The sequence below is a fragment of the Salarias fasciatus genome, chromosome 14 (assembly GCF_902148845.1).
Source record: "Salarias fasciatus chromosome 14, fSalaFa1.1, whole genome shotgun sequence".
Lineage (NCBI taxonomy): Eukaryota > Metazoa > Chordata > Actinopteri > Blenniiformes > Blenniidae > Salarias > Salarias fasciatus.
The window spans coordinates 29,292,924-29,304,424 of NC_043758.1; the positions used below are offsets into that span (position 1 = coordinate 29,292,924).

The 11,501-nt window shown below is 42.7% G+C and overlaps 1 protein-coding gene across 1 annotated transcript in view; it reads right to left on the minus strand.

The window, feature by feature from the left end:
* LOC115400337 (T-lymphoma invasion and metastasis-inducing protein 1-like) overlaps window positions 1–10,328 on the minus strand; it is a 43,220-nt gene extending 32,892 nt beyond the window's left edge. The window contains exon 1 of the mRNA XM_030108142.1: window positions 10,219–10,328. The gene's annotated coding sequence lies outside the window, so the exon portion shown is untranslated. The remainder of the gene's footprint in view (window positions 1–10,218) is intronic.
* Between the last annotated feature and the right edge of the window lie 1,173 nt (window positions 10,329–11,501).

The following is an 11,501-nucleotide window of genomic DNA, read 5'->3' on the forward strand; positions in this document are numbered from 1 at the left end:
ACTAAAGATTAGTCAACCATGTTGCGGTTGTTGTTCTTCCTAATGTGCACTCCCTTTATTTTAGGACAGACCCTTCAGGGAGGAGGGGGGGGGCATAGTGTTTTTGTGTGAGTAGCTGGCACAGATGAGCGTGAGCCCAACCCTCCACCTCCATCTCCACCGCCGCTGCTGCACACGCTCAGGTTTTCTGTAAAGGGGGCGTTATGTAAACTTGCGCTGACCCCGTTTTCCACCTTGCTGTTCCCCTTCCCCTCTTAATTCTGTCCACTCATCACCCTGCGCTGGCACCGCAATGCACAACGTTTGATGTTGATGAAGTCCATTTATTTTTCATCTGCGCCTGCAGCGTGCGCCCTTTTTCCTTTTGTGCACAAATGAGCAGGAAACGAGAGGACTATGCATCACGTACTGAAACTGTTTGAAAATGCAACAACAGGAGTTACCTCCAGGCCTCGTTCGACACAATAGCTTGAATTTTTGTGAAGTTACAGTTTAATGGTCCTGCTATTGTCCTTTATCCCATTTAATAAAACCATTTGAGTCCTGGTGTGACAATTCTCCCAACTCTCAGTAAACTTCCTAAGAAGTTAAGAACAAAATAAACGAAACGAAACGAAACGAAACGAAACGAAACAAAACTTCCTCTTGGGACACACATTACTTTACGTCCCTGCAAACATACTTTGAATTACACTTGATACACATTAACTTTGTCGCTTTAATAATTTGTTATAATTGCTCTTCACTTTTTTGTGTTCGTTTTTGTAACTCAAGCTGTTCTGTGCCTCGCTGTCTGTTTTGGGATGCTGTAGAAAAATCTCCTTCCGTCGGTCTTATGAAGCGTAAATCTAATCAATGATGTCCATACTATTTAGAGACAATCTGTGGAGCTCTTTAACGTGCATGGAACAAATAGAGGGTCCAGTCCAGTCTGCAGGATGACAACAAAACATTTACTGTCACTTTATTGTATAAAGCTGATGTTTTCTGATTGATTTATTGTGAATTTCACAGTTTGAGCTGAGAAATCTGTCAGTGGTGCAAAAGTTACTATCTCAAAGCTGGTATCATTAAAGCCAAGGAGGCAGTGCAGAATTCACCTTTTTTAATAAAATTAGCTCAGGTTTTTTAAAAGACTTTATAGAATTACTGAAACTTGTCTCTGCCACAAAATCCTTGTTCGTTGCAACAAACTAAACGGCTCTCATGTAAAATAATTTTTTCAGAAGGATCTATGATGAATTAGTAATTTGAATACGCAGGATTTCCTTCAAAGACTTTAAAAAGGTTGATCAAAAAAGTTCTGTTGATGTACTTTATAAAAGGTTTTTTTTCTTCAAGACTTGGTTTTGTAATTTAGATCACAGCTTAATTAAACTTGCCTTTTGCCTTCAAATATTTCATGTTTTTAAAGTAATTATGCTTCATATTGTGCAATTGGCACACTAGGTTGTATCTACACATCTTCATGCGGTCCCAATATACCTTGCATATTCTAAAGCATGAAAAAATGTTTGCATTTTGCACATTTGAATGACCAAATGTCATCACTAAACTCAATGTTCTTGAGAGCTGCAATGCTTCTGCTGCACTAAATCCATCATCAGCTGTTTATTAATACATGAGAAAAAAATGTCAGGGTTGGTTAAGATATTCCAGAGCACTAAATCTCTTCCCACACTGAGTGGGTTCTTCCAGAAATACCTGCTAACACATATTATAAAATGCATGGCCTTTCCTCCCCTCTATAATCAGGATTGTTCCTTCGTAAATAAATAAAAAAGCAGGAATCGACCAATTTGGCGGCGTGAGAGAGGATGCTGGTAATTAGGTCACTTCTTGTTCTCGGTGAAAGAGCACAGGACAGCAGGAAGTAGCAGAGTCATCCATTAAATCCTTAAATATAAATACATAGTCACAGGAGATTCCAGCCACATAAAGATCAGCGGAACGGTCCTATTGTGGCGGAAGATTAGCAACACAACAGCTTCAAGGAGAGCAGGGAAATGCAGCACAGCTAACACCACAGTGGGAAGCTGTAAACTGCAAGTACCTGAAAAGCACCAAGCTGCTGCTGGATGAGGGGCTCGCTGGCAAACGGCCAACTCGCAAAATCCAGCAGCAAGACAATCTCAACACAGATATTGGACTAAATTCTTGATGAGATGCAGCATTTCATCCCAGCAAAAAAAAGTTATTTGAAGCATTTAACATGCTGTACATCCATTGGCCTTTGTCAGAGCCTTTCAAGTGAAAAGTGATTCTGATCCATCAGAACTGTTTGTGTCCGGAGGTCGCAGGTCAGTCAGAGTGCTCATGCTGATCCCAGTCTTGTGTCTGTGTGAGCATCAGAACTGAACAACCAAAGAAGAGGAAAATGTTGTCTAGTGTAAAGAATGGCGTTGTCTTTCACATCACTGTGTGCGTGGGCATCACGCACATCAGGATACACTGTGTGAAGGAGGCTGGTCTGTGGAGGCAGGATGACACTTCAGGCAATGTTCTGCTGGGAAACCTTCTGTCCCATGATTCATCTGGATGTTACTTTGACATGTAGCACCTATCTAAGCATTTTTGCAGACTATGCGTTCACTGAAACAGAATTTCCTGAATCTGGAGGCCTCTCTCAATAGGATAATGCATAAACAATGAGATTGAGGTGCTGACGCGTCCTCAGAACTCTCCAGATTCTAATCCAAAAAATCATCTTGAGGATTTGCTGGTACGATCCATAAGGCCCCAAAAAACACACTTCCAGGACTTAAAGGAACTGTTGCTGACATCTTGGTACCAGACACAACATTTATTCATGTCTCAAAGGGTCAGAAGTGTTCTGACAGCAAAAGGAAGTTGACCTGCACTATAGTCGTCCATCCATCCACATTCTTTCAATCTTCCTTTTAATTTTCCTAAAGCTTTCCACCACATTTGTTCCCACATGCAGACTTCTTAGAAGATTTGTTGCTGTTGGACAAAAGCTATTATATCCTCTGCTTCAAGACATTTCAGATTCTTTCTGTCCCAGTGGACACTGTCTGGATTTATGGTAATAAGAACTTAACAAAACACCATCAACGGCTTATCTTTACCGACTGCATGACGGCCTGTTTTAGAAACAATGTCTGTGATATCCGAAGCTCCTTCTGCGGTGTCGTATTTATACATCCATCCAGTGATATGTATGGTGGGATCCTGTCATCCCTGAAATATGTGACAAGAAGATTTAAGATCGTGTTGTTATTAAAGACCATTCAAAAGCCCACCATACACTTGACAAATTCTTGGGCTTGCAGCAACAGGAACCGGGTAAAGCTGTTCAAGCCCCCACCTGCTCCTCCTCGCCTTCAGACATTTCAGGACCAAATGTCAACCTATTTGCATCGTGAAAGGGAACAGATTTTGGCCGTGGGGAAAGAAATCTTTTGAGTTATGGCTTTTTCGAAACAAAACAGAACCTCTCTGCAGTGAGAAACATCTGGTCAGACAGTCCCACACCGTAAGACTCCATGTGAAACACAAACACAATCCCGTGACAACAGTTGGTTTAAATCAGATGAATGAAACTGCAAATATATTGAGGGTATGTGTTGCTGAGCCCTTGCGAAAGAGTCCTGTTTTTAAATTGAACTACGCTGGAAAGAATGCATTCAGCGGGCTAGTTACAAGCTCCAACACAAAACCCTGTAATCTGAACACTCCAGTCTCTGGAGGTAATAACACAGGTACGAGGATGAAGAGGAGGAGGAGGAGGAGAAGGGGTTTACCATAGAAAGACAGCACTCGAGACATTTCCCAGCTGATATAAAGTCACATGCTTCGGCGGAAATGAAAGCACTAAATAGCAACTCTTGTTCTTGTGACTCATTTTCTGCTCTCCAGTGTGCAGAACTGTATTTAAGACACTTTGGGGCCGGAGGGAAAAAGTCAGCGTCGTCTTCATTTAAAAAGGTTTCCCAGTCAGGGAGAAACATCCATATCAAAGTAGGAAAACAATAGCTTCCACCTTATTTAATAGCTCAAATGAAAACTATCAATGAAGAGCCAAAGAGTATTTTTCTGACTGGAATCTGTAACCCTGGAAACCGTGAATAGCAAACAGCTGGAAAGCTGGCCTCGCAGTGATAATGAAAGCAGCGAGACTTGTCTTGGGACAACTTGGTGCCAAGTCGTGGCACTGAATGCATCATGAAGCGAAAAGGCTACTCGAAGTCTGGCTCATCCGGACGGCATTCATCCAACCTGCCTCAAAATGCATCAGTAGAAACAAAGCAGCAAAGAACTGAGCAGGTGTGGCTGAAACAATCCTTCTGACCTTGTTGCAGGTGACTTACAAAAAGCTTTTACAGCAAAAACTAAAGGATAAAGCAAACCGACCGGCTGCACATTCACCTGCTGCTGGGCTGATTATGTGTTTCGGTGTGAGGTGGCGAAACGCCGCCGCAGTGTGAGTGACCCCGGGTCACGAGGGGCTCAGGTGGCGGCGTGTTCCGGAGTATCCCTGATGGAGAACAAGATGCCAACACACATCAAGCAGAATAATGGGCCACAGTAAAGCTGATGTGAAACCTGGTCGGACAGAAACAACCAGCGGTGGAAGATAAACTGTTGCTGGTTTATTGAATACTGGGCACAGAGGTTAAGTGTTGAAAAAAAGAAAAAAAAAAGCTTTTTATTCGTATGTCGCACTTAGGATTGAGATTAAAAGCAGACTTTATCAATCCTGTACTAAAAAGGCAAATTTATGTAAGGCTGAGTCGAGTGTTTTCCATCTTCAAAGGTGTAAAATAGTAACCCTACCTAACTCTAAAAACATCTATTCAACCCCCCCTTCCACTTTTTAAACAAAACTCTGCTTGTATGCAATGAAAGCTGTGATTTCTGGAGCCTGTTGTGGTGCAGCAGCTGGTGTTGTTTAGCCTGGTGGCACCTTTGTTCCTGCCAGTGTTTTCTCTAAAGCGTCGCTGTGTGCAGAGGTCACCTTTTCTGCTGGTGTTTAAGCTTCCTGGGGTTTGTGCACAGCAGATGCCGCAAGTTTCGTTGGGTCAACACATGTTTTGTCCACTCTATGGACTTCAGAATATTTGTGGCCTCTGCGACCGCAAGCAAAAATGCAACCGAGATTCTAATTCTGGTTTTTTAAACCAGGGTCAGCCGGGATAGGCTCCTAACTTGGATGAAGCATATGTGGATGGATGGGGTAACTTTTACAATATACCATGTCAGGTTAAGGGTAAAAAATGGATACTATTAAGCATGATTTCTAATCTGGAGGTCATGGATGTGGTTTTGAAGCAGAAATAGATGGCTCCCATTTGTGTGCCAGACAACTTTCATCTTTATCGTCAACACCGACACTTTGCTGGCGCTGTGGGGTGACAGCCGAGGCGTTATCAGTCCACACCCTGCTTATAGCTCCACGGCTACTCATTGACCACCTTTGAAGTGCCAAGCAGCTGTTAGTTGAAGGCGTCGATAAGCGGCAGACCCCCGTTAAGACGTTCGGGGGTGAGGACAGGTTGCGGCTGTGGCGATTCCTGTACATACAGGTTCTCGGGGGCGGGGGAAGGAATGTTTATCCACCTGGTGAAGGAAGCTGGCTGATTCCTGCTAAAACCGGATTTGACCACGTGCCACGATACTGTCACACTGACAAATAAGCAGGACAGACGTAAATGATGCGTCAAATCACAAATCTTTCAAATCGACTTTGAGATTTTTACAAAATGAAGCATTTTTCACTGGAAATTTTTTAATAAATTCTTCAATATATCCCCTAATTTGTATTAATTTCAACTTTGGCATCTCTTAAGAACTTGCTAGGCTGAGCTGATGGTTTCTCTGAAAATTAATCTCAGAGTTGTACTCATTTAACCTCATTTGGATTTGACTACACTATTTAACTGAAACTAAAAGTGTGATCAGAAGCTCATTAAAACCATCTCGCGACAGCTGGATCACTCAATCATCTGCGGTGCGTTGATTCCTCCGAGAGGCACACAGCAGATTCTTTCTGTAATGAAAAAGGCTTCATCCGTTAAAATATCAGAGCCTCGATCGCAGGAGACTTTTACAAGCTGACCTTCTCATATCCTGTAACTGTCACTGTTGGAGAAAAGGTCTCCCCTGGCTGCACGGAGCATCAACACCACTCTGCCTTTACATGCTTCACATTCCTGCTCCTCCGTAGCGCAGCTCCAAACATACCCTGCAATTTTCTCCTCACGCTGGGAGCAAATGGGCCTGACAGCTTTATGGTTATAGATTAGTGATCAACAGTATCAATGCCGAGGCCGGGCGGTTACCCAAACACTGACAGTTTGGTGCATACGAACTCAGTAATATGAGAGAAGGTGGATGAAAAGTGCTGTAAACTATTATTTTCAAAAATATTGACTAGATTTACCCCCAACTCACGAGTTTTTCTTTCGATGAGAAGAAAAGGCTTCCCTTTGACAAAATTTGAAAACCTCTTTACCACAGATCAATACTGATAAAATCTAAACTGTGTTAATCATGCTCACATCTTCTGGTAAAGTCACATCATTCAGGCCTAAATGGGAAATATGATCACAAATATTGCGTCTTTGAACGACTGTCACCGCCCTTAGATCTGGAATTATCTCGGAGGATCGGAGTACGAGTGGTGCTTAACGTTTCACGATCTTTCTGATCGCCAGTAAAAGAGGGCTATAACGCAGCGCTGGCTCCAGAAAAACGGCCCCACCTCAGGCGCCTCTGTCTGCGTTGAAGAACAGCTACAAGCTCTGGAACGAATTACGTTACTCCATACACCCACAACCCGATCTGGGAAAACAAAGAAAAGGTGTGTTTATGAATCACATTATACTTAAATGTCATTCACATTAGGAGTGGCTACGTTCACTTTTTATGCAACAAAAAAGATTTTCAAATGAATGTTTTTGTTTTATCTTATGCTTCTCAAGAGAATGATCAAAACTTGAGGCAACACTCTGCTGAAGAAAAATGTCTCATGTGTGGCTGGCTGAGGGTCTTCCACACAGGCAATCATTTGCTTCCAGGTCAGTGAGTGAGAAAACCAAGCATGGCTCCAGTTTGAGTGTTTCCTTTTTTATAACACAACAAGCACATGCACTACACTTAAAAAAAAAAAAAAAAAAAAAAAAAAAAATCTGGGTCAACATCTAGACCCATTTTTGGAATTTTGAACCCAATTATTAATGAAGAAGGGGGGGATTAAGATGTGACTCTGTGTGTGTGTGTGTGTGTGTGTGTGTGTGTGTGTGTGCTCATTCATATAGATGCAAGAAAGAATAAAACTAAGCATGTGGCTTCTTTTGAGTGTCCTGTTCTGTATGTTGAGTGTGTGTGACCAGACATTCACACACACTGATGTGAATCACAGCCCATGAAGTCATCCCTCCACCACAGCACCCCTGCAGCTCCAAACTCCCTGCTGTTTGTTGCATTGTGCACCGGTGCAGAACCGAGCTGCATCCTGACACACACCACTACACAAAAGCTGGAGAAGGAAATGTGTTTGCTCCCCCCACACCACCTCGAGCACTCCTGATCACAGTTTCCAGTACAGGCCTCTGTTTTATTGACCTGTGGTACGCCACTTAAAAAGTCACCTATCAGCTGGAGTCCAGTTCCTCCGCTAATATAGCTTGCTTCCGAAGTCTAAAGGGTACATAAGGAGAGTGTAGAAGAGAGCGATCCTTTTTACTGCAGTTTAGATTACACTTCATGAGGATTGATACGCTGTTTTTCCACAAAGTTCTGTGGGATGCACGAGTTTAGTCAAACTTTCCAGTTACAGGGGATGCACAATGCACCCTTCAGTCCCGTAATCAAATCAAAACTGCTTCAATTTGTTTATTTCCACTTGTAATTTAGAGTTGGATAAAATCCCAGCTTACTATGGGTGAAGGCAGGTTACACACTGTACAGATCAGCTCAGAGCCGCTGCAACGTTTCGAAAACAGCTCCCAAGATGGAACTTTTTGAAAAAAGCTTCAACTTGGTCTCATTGGAAACGAGGGAAAACTTCTCTGAAATACTGCTGCTGTGCATGTACACCACGATCATATCAAATAGTTCTTCTGCACATGTCCAAATAGATGGACAATAACAACAATGGCGGCGAGCAGAGTGTCACGACTCCCAGTCCTTATCCTTCTGGGCCTTGGTAGTTTTTTAGCTGAGAGTCACTTGTGACAGCGAACATGGTCGCCTGTCCATACGAACGTGCGTGTGGACTTTCCACTGTTAGTGTTTACAAGATATTGTTCTCTGCACATGTGTGTGTGTGGTTTCATTACAAACAGCCCCCAACATGAAAAGTACATCATTTTCAGTGTTTCTGCCGTTTCCTTGTAAACAGATATCATTTTCAAAACGTTGCTGTGTAAATGCAAAATGTTTATGAAACAAAAAATGCAAAAAAAACAAGCATTTTAACTCCAAACCTTGTTGAGTAAACTGGAGAACATGTTAACTCTATATAAATACCCTCTAAACTCACTGTGAGGTGACACTACACCACAGTGAGACCCCTACGTTTTACTGTCAGTAGCATGAAATAGACACAAACATCGCTTCACTTCTTCCTAAAAATGTTAAGAATTCCAAATATTCTTAAAATTATGATCTTTTTGTTAAAAACTTTGCTTTTAATTATAAACAACACCATGCAAAATGATCTGAACATGGATCAATATTCTGCAACAGACAATTTTGTTGCTATCTCTCCTTCTTTATTTGCCTATGTTACTTTTAGCACGATGAAATGGGGACAAATACCCATAGATTATACTGTTGTTGCTTTGACAAATAGAAATTCACAAGCTTTAATTTCAGTCTGCAAACCAAGTCTTATTCTTACCATTGCTCATATGGTCAAAATAAGCCTTTTAATGTTGTAAAACTAAAGGATCTGGTAGCAGCTATACGTGTGTAGACTTTGCAATTAAAAGCAAACAAATGTTCATGCATGTAAAATGAGCTGAATAACAAAGACAACAAACAAGCAGCGGTTTGAGTTGTGTGGCATCAATCAAAGTCACTACAAATAACTGACTGCGGGGCTTCGAGACGCATTGTGCCAAGTTCTGCTTTAAAGAATAAATTTGATAATACCCTAATACGCACATGAGCACAAGAGATCTCTCCTGGCTTACAAATCCACAATGAGACGTTTGTTCTGCTGCACGCTGCACTCTCAATGAGGTGAAGCTTACAACATAAGACTCTGCCAGGCAATCTGTTGGGTTATTTTCCACTTTTGAGAGCAACAATTTGCGAGGACGATTTTGGACCGAAGACAAGGGTTGCGCTGCGTGTGATTTTCATATACAGCTTTTAAAACAAACTGACTTTGTAAGTGCATACTCCGCTCCAGCCATAACAGGGGCCATTGTCAAGATTTATGAGCCCGGGAGCCAGAATCTGACCTCCTGTCCTTCTAAGCCTTGAACGGTCAATACATTACCATAACTATGACACCAGATGACCGTTTGTCGCCCCTCTCCCCCGACGCAGGAGTCGCAGGGGGCTTTCAAACACAAAGCTGGGATTTTAAATGAACTTGCACATCATGAAGTCCACGGATTCCCCCCTCCAGGATGCGTACTGGGAATTCACTAAGACTTTGACCATATCTCACATTTGCAATTCATCATCCGTCTCCTTCTCAGCATCACAAAAAAAAAACAAAAAAAAAAAAAAAAAAAACCACCACACCACCACTGTTTTGTCTTTACAAAGACACAAGCGTCTGGCAGTGAATGCAAGGCAACACAAAAGACACACTCCCTGCAGTTGTGGGTAATTTTCTTGGCCTTTACACAGGAGAGCAACAGGTACAAACATGGTGGAAACCCCACCCTGAGCACCAGCTGTGACGACCCCGGGATGCAGCTTCAGCTCACAGCAAATGGAGTCAAAAAGCCTGGAGCAGGACGTTATTGCAGCCACACGTAATAAATCCAGAAAATATAAACCTTTAAGAGACATAATGGCTCATAAATACAGAGTTTGTGAAATGCACTAAAACCTATGCTTCCAGACCACACACTGACTGGATGTGTGTCACCAAAGCTGGTGATATTTAGCACCTCTTGGAGAAGTGGGTGGTTTGGGGGCCGGAGAGCCATTTGTCTCTTGTATCTACAAACACACAGATCTATCTGCAAAGAAGGGGAGGAATAAAAACAAATAGCAAATCCAATGACTTACCTCAATGTTTAAAACCAGGAAGTCTTAGTTCTGCTTTTTCCTTCCACTGCTGTCTATAAAAATCCCATAAAAGGAAAAAAAAAAAAAGGTGAGATTTCCAGATCCATACGAGGGGAGATTATTGATACTTCTCCTGCAGGCTCACAGCAGACTGACTCCCATTCGTGAGGATGAGTTGAAGAAGTGAGGCAGAGAGGGAGGAGTGACTGTTCACAACCCCCCCGTCACTCCTTCCCCTCCTCCAGCTGACTCCTTCACACTCTTTCCTCCCTCCCCTCCAGCTCCCTCCTTCATTCGATCATTCCTTCCCCCTAAACTACAAACCTATTGCCAGCAGGAATGCGTCTTCCCTCCCTCATCTCCTCTGTAATTGCCCCTCCGCTCCCTTATGAGAAGCGTGATATTTACACCGACTGTTGCCGCCTGTTCCTACAGAACAACGAGACTGAGACCTGTGTGTCAGTCAGGATTGGATTGAGTCTACATTTCTGTTGGTCAGAAAACAAACCAATCGTTTCTATATCTCTTTCTCTCATAGTCCGTTTCCATATGAATCTGAAAAACGAGACTAAACATTTGGGTCGAAGGGGCTGAGGACTGAAAGGTCACAGTCACTGTGTGTAATCTGAAATATTCAGTGACAGCCCAGAAAAAAAAAGACTTGTAAATGAGAGAAAGGCAGGGTTTGAGTGTGATGTTGCGTGTCTGTCACAGCAGTAGTGACAGTGACGCCGGATTCATTTTGAGGCGGTGATACAGGCAGAGGACACGGACACGCCGATGTCTGTCCAGCTGCAGCCTGCATCATGCGCTCCAGAGGCAGCTTTGCATGTGCGCTGAACAGAACATGCCCCGGAGACATCCTCAGAAGGAGAGCAGAAAGAGCAGCGAGCTTACAGTCTGACTTCAGAGATTGCGGAGGGGTGAATTTCCATGTCTAGACTTTGTGATGATTCCGACTGAAATGAAAAGCACTCTGCACTGTGGTCAGTCTGGATTCCTGTCAGCGTAACCTCATGTCCTGCCAAGGTTGTGACCCTGATATTAAACAAAACCACAAACATTTCACGGGAAAAGACAGGAATGCCCAGTCTGCAGAGGCGTGAAGTCATATCAGCTCTTTTGTTCAGGTGATTTGTCGGGATGACAGATTGAAGCAAAATCTCACACATGAATTCTACTTCATTATTTTCACTTAGTTAAATCGATTTACTGGAACAGAGTGTTCAAGGTTTACCTTAAATCCAAAACAAGAAACCTCATAATTTGTAAATGGATTTCAC